At 46.4% G+C, this 5,874-nt stretch overlaps 1 pseudogene; it reads left to right on the plus strand.

Moving 5' to 3' along the window:
* Window positions 1-55: 55 nt before the first annotated feature.
* On the plus strand, window positions 56-1,785 carry LOC115532744 (zona pellucida-like domain-containing protein 1 pseudogene; annotated as a pseudogene).
* Window positions 1,786-5,874: the final 4,089 nt, after the last annotated feature.

Raw genomic sequence — 5,874 nt, forward strand, 5'->3', positions numbered from 1 at the left:
CCAAGGTGTTTTGACCTTGTTTTAGGCCAATCCTACAGGACATAGGCATCTATAAAGGCCCCTGTGTAGGAGCCTGCTACATCAAAGAATCCGGAGCTAAAGAGCTCAGAAGAACACACCGTTGCTGCCTATTACGCACGACGATCGATCACTACATCGACTGGGGGAATTAGCCTAATTCAACGCAGATCTATGGGGAAAATGAAGTTTGAAGCATTTTTACTTTTGGCCACTGTGGTTTCCCGCAGCACTCAGCTCACGTTGAATGAATGTTCCGGGAATCTGAGACGGCCGGAGATCACAGACATCTCCGTGAGCTGCGGCACGTCGTCGATCGACCTGGCGGTGCAGATCTGTCCCGTCATCTACACCGGCTACAACGAGTCCCTCCTCATCCTCAACCACATGCTGGAGCCCGCGTGCCGGGGAACCCTGGATGACACCGTGGACCCCCCTGTCGCCAGGTTCAACTTCCCCCTCAACATGACCAACGCATGCGGCAGCGTCTTCCGGACCACCAGCGCGGCCGGCACGGGGGTCTTCTCCGACTTCTCCAATATCCAGACCGTCAACATCAGCGGCATCATCCAATCCAGCGATCCCACCACGGGCACCGTCACGTACAACGCCGAGCTCAAGTACTACTACTCCTGTGCCTACCCCTTAGAGTACCTGATCAACAACACGCAGGTGGACGTGTCCGCCTCTTCCATCGCAGTGAGGGACAACAACGGCAGCTTCATCAGCACCCTGAGCCTAGAGCTGTTTAGTGACGCTGACTTCACCCAGAGCATGGTGATGCCCCGGCAGGGCCTGGAGCTGAGGAGCACGGTGTACGTGGAGGTGAAGGCCACCAACCTGACTGGGCAGTACAACGTGCTGCTGGACCGCTGCTACGCCTCCATCTCGCCCCTGCCCACAAACTCCACCTTCTTCAACCTCTTCGTGCCCTGCTCTCAGGACCAGTTCACCACCATGGTTTTGAACGGCCAGAGCCAGAGCTCCCGCTTCCACTTCCCCGCCTTCCGCTTCATCGAGCAGCAGAATGAGACGGTGTCCACCTACTACCTGCACTGCATCACGCGCCTCTGCGAGATCAGCACCTGCAGCACCTTCATGCAGTGCAACAACCGCAGGAGGAGAGACACTCGTGACGGCAGCGGCAGCGCCGACGTCATCACCGACATGCACACCATCACGTCCCCGGAGATCGTCACCAAGACCGAGACGGTGGGGTCCAAAGAGGAAATTGCGGTGGGGAACCAGGGCGATAGCTCAGCGGTGGGACTTGCCGTGGGGGTTGGTGTGCTAGCGTTCGCCTGCCTTGTGGCGCTCTGCGTGGCCGTGGTGTTCTACAACAGGCTGAAGCACTGAAGTAACCTCCCAGGGGTTTAGAGGATAACAGGTTGAACACACACATGATTTTCATTCTTACTTTCCTGTTTGACAGGGCTTTGTGTTTTTGGCAATATTTTTTTCTGTTACATACTAGCAAAAACCCAGTGTTGGAATGGAAGAGAGAGTATTGTGTTTAGGTGTTCAGATAAAGATAGAGTACACTTTGAGGATATGAAAATGCTTGCTTTACAAGTGGCCTGAATTCTTAAATGTCATTGCATGCATGCGCTTTAAAACTTGAAAGACAGGAACAGGGTAAGCTGCAAGAAAAGGAACTGGGTGAATATTTTTGGAATGTTTTGGTTGTTTAGTAAATGCACCTTTGGAATCGATATGGTAATTAATTTACTTTGTAGAATGAGAAATAAATAAAAAAAACTAATTTTACTTGCTACTATCTACCAACTACTTCCGTAAAACCTGTTATCCTGCTAATTCTGCCTGACTTCACATGTTTAGGTCCCTTTACATTTCCTATCTATCTAATTATTTCCTGACTAATTAACCAAAACGAGTAAAATGGGTCAAGAAAAGGTGTCTGTTGTTCTTATTTCAAAGCCCCTATAATATAATCATACATTAAAACTCATACATTAATGTTTAGTGATATGATGCAAGATATAAATAAAATAACCAAACGTATAACTTCCCGTTAGAAACATTTTCAATGAGTAACAAAGATGGCTAAGCGGTTTCTTCTAATGGGTGCGAGAGATTAGTAGGTAGGACAGCAAGGACAGACAGCCAGGAGATAAAGGCAGACAGAGAGAGAGGCAGACCAAGAGACAGGCAGACAGGCAGCTTCTCTCTCCTTGGGTACGGCACTAAATCGTGCTGGTCTCATGTCTACTTTCCCACAGTCCAGAAGAACATAAAAGGTTCTTCTAGCCTTGAGAGCACGGAGCACAGAGGAGAGCGATGTCGTTAGAGAGATGAGCCCGGAACCACACGCTCCCTCGAGTCCCCCCCCCCCCCCCTCCTCCTCCCCCGATTGGTCCTCCCTGCCCGTTCCTGAGGGGGTTTCCCGGAAGACAGTCCAGGGGCTGGTTGAGCATGTCAAAGGGGGAAGTGGGCTGCCTACCTGCAGACTTAGGGCAGTATATCTCTGGCCCACAGGGGTACCACTACCCAGGCACTCACCGCTGCTCTGAGGGGGGGGGGGAGGGGTGATGAATGGAGGGAGGATGCTACTCAGCCTGGAGGAGGGGGGAGGTCCATGACAACCAGGCAGGGGTTGAATAAGATCTGAAAGGTTGTTTCCAGAGTTTGTTTTATTCAGCCTGTAGTACCAGATGTGGGGGGTGGGTTGTAACTCAAACCACTGCAGGTCAGCCGACCTCGGAAGCGGATACTACTGTATTCCCCCTCAGAAGCCTTGCTAGCCTCCACTCTATAGTGCCAGCTCTATATAATCTACCCTACAGTCTCTGCAGTCTTCTTAACAGTAGTCTCTGTGTAACGGGAAACATGGTGTTATAACACCGCTTCTCTGGTGCTCGACAAAGCTAAATACAAAAATAGTGGGCATATGTAGTTGTAGTTATGTGGGTTTTGTGTGTTGATTAATTTTTTTATCAGCTAATGTCTTTTTCTATGTCAGGAAAGATATAAAAAAACAACCAAAACAATTAATTGAATTCTACATTCATTCTAAGGCGATATGACATGGCCCATTGCTGAATTTTTTTTAATATTACATAAACAACAACATAACCAGAAAAATATCCTGTAGGCCCTATTTTCTGGGTTGCCAACTGCAAAGGCTTCGATAATATGTTTTTTTTTGCAATAACTTATTCATATTGCATCTATAATACGTTTGACATCACTTTTTCGGTGGGAGGGAGGGACCCCAAACCCGAGCTTTATGTCCCCCTGCCCATCAAATCAAATTCACTATTACTCTATGCACTTCAGATGCGATACAAGGGCAGCCCTCCATTTCAACATACATAAACCCTCTCCGACCTTATACTGCTTTAATTAGCATCTTTAGCATCAGATGCTTCCATGTGACGTCTGATGTAACAAGGCAACATGTAGGCTAACAGACGGAAAGGAGAGGGGAAGTGGAGATTTTCTAACGACTATATGGCATTGTTCAGAAGTAAACCTATCCAAGCATAGATAATAGTCTTTCACGATCATGCAGCCATCAAACGCACCCATGTTACCAGACCCACTTCAATCAAATGAATACGCACATGTGCGCACGCACACACCACAAACACACACACACACACACACACACACACACACACACACACACACACACACACACACACACACACACACACACACACACACACACACACACACACACACACACAGTGCTAATGATATGCAGTTGTTTTTATGCAGGTTTACTTGTTGGTCAATAATCATATAAGTAAGGAGCATTTATATAAATCTAAAATTTTCCTTCGTTGGCATTACATATAATACATATTTTTAAGAAGCCTACGTAACAAATGGATTTTCACAAGATACATAAAACGTCCCTATCTATTCCACTCTTTGTAAATCCTGACTTTGTGCGTATTATTTCCTATCCCACAGGGCGCTACATGTCTCTTGGTCTCTGGGTGTGCGTGTGCCCTGCAGAGGGCTAAGTGGTGGTCTCGTGGGGTCGGGGGCAGAGCGGCGGGGACACGGGCTGTGACAGGACGCTGAGAGCGGCCTGCTGGGCGTGGAGTCCAGTTTCACCTCCATAAATCTGGATCCCTCAGAGGGAGATGAAACCGCCCCCTGTGGAGCCTGCATGGACGCCAACCCAGACCCCCGTCCATCACTTCAACAAGACACGGAGCTGTGACCGTCTCTCTGTGGCTCCTTCTTTGGCTCCTTCAACCCGTCGTCTTTTTTGTGAGACGGCGGGGGTTAAAAAATCTTGACACGCACATCCAATGATAAAGGAGACTGTTCACACTTTAAAATTAAGTTACATTACATTAATTTATAAAAAGCATGCGGTAGTAAGCATTATTATATATAATAAGCATGGGGGTTAGGGTTAAGGTTAACACTAAACCACCCTTTTAAATATTGAAAAATGTTTAACTTTGTAAAGATGAACACCATAAGTAAACATTAACACCACTATTAAATGATAACTAGACCATTAGTTAACTATTCATTTACTATTGCGGCATTTAATAATGTTTATTAATGCTTAATTAATGAACCCATAAGTGTTACCAGAAGTTTCCATTAAATGATATGCAAAGATCAATGATGACATATGGATTTTCTTAGATTTTCAAGAATATGCAAAATAAATATCAAAAATAGAGCTCAAAAATGCTATTGTAAGCATGCATTGCTGTTGGGTGTGTTTGTGGGTCAAAGTAATGTATATCCTCCTAGTCTGAGAGTTTTCCCTCCAGAACGACTACCTCCTGTTACCTTTAACACATGGTACATAGCCCATGACCTACCTGCCTGTTACTGTAAACATGCAGTTCTCTCTACTTAAGCAGGGTATGTTCATATTCCCTTTAAATGTATACAGACTTAAAGATTTGTGCAGTGTGAGCGCAAATAGAACCCATGATGCTTTGGGCTGCAGTGTCGATGAGGTGACCATCATGAGGGAGAGTCGGTTTACCATCATGATGGCGAGTCAGGTTATCAGGTTAAGGGTTTGTGTTCGTCCAATGTGAGCCGGTGTTGCTCGCCCCGGGAGAGAAAGCAGGGTGTCAGATTGACATGTCATGAAAGCTGACCTACAGAACACACGCTCCAGCGGAGGACGTCTCCTGCTAGATTATAAACAGAATAGAATCAGAACAGAACTAGAATAGAGATTTTTGGAAATATTGGCAATATAATTGAAATTGAATCTAAATACTACAATTCATGCAGGCTTACAATTGTGCAATTGTACAACTATGCAAATTTGAGTCACTGTTCATCAGACTAAAAATAAAAACAATTTGCTAACAATTTGTTACCATTTGGTTACCAACTGTTCGATGGGAGCAGGAACGTGTGATACTGCCATTGCATTTTTCTTGCAGCCTCATCTTTTAATCAGGGGCAGCTGGTGACTATTTGCCCCATTTATTAAAAGTCCAACTTTCTGATGTAGTCACTCACCTAACTACAGAGACACAGAGAGAGAGAGAGAGAGAGAGAGAGAGAGAGAGAGAGAGAGAGAGAGAGAGAGAGAGAGAGAGAGAGAGAGAGAGAGAGAAGGAGAGAGAGAGAGAGACTAGTTGGCGAGGGGGGTGTTGAAAGCATCCACCTGGCTTGGTGACTACATGTGATCGGTAGGTGATCGTAATACTGCAGGATTAATGCGTGATGAGGTGGGAAGAACAGGGGATGGTTGGGGAGGGGGTTCAGGGGGAGGGAGGGAGAGAGGGGGACAGTGTGCGGATGACAACAACACTCCCAGCCCTCATTCTGTCGCCCTCTCAGAGGACGATAGTGTTTCCCTTTCATTAAATAAATGACTAGAGTCGTGTCCACACC

Source organism: Gadus morhua, chromosome 20 (assembly GCF_902167405.1).
Source record: "Gadus morhua chromosome 20, gadMor3.0, whole genome shotgun sequence".
NCBI lineage: Eukaryota > Metazoa > Chordata > Actinopteri > Gadiformes > Gadidae > Gadus > Gadus morhua.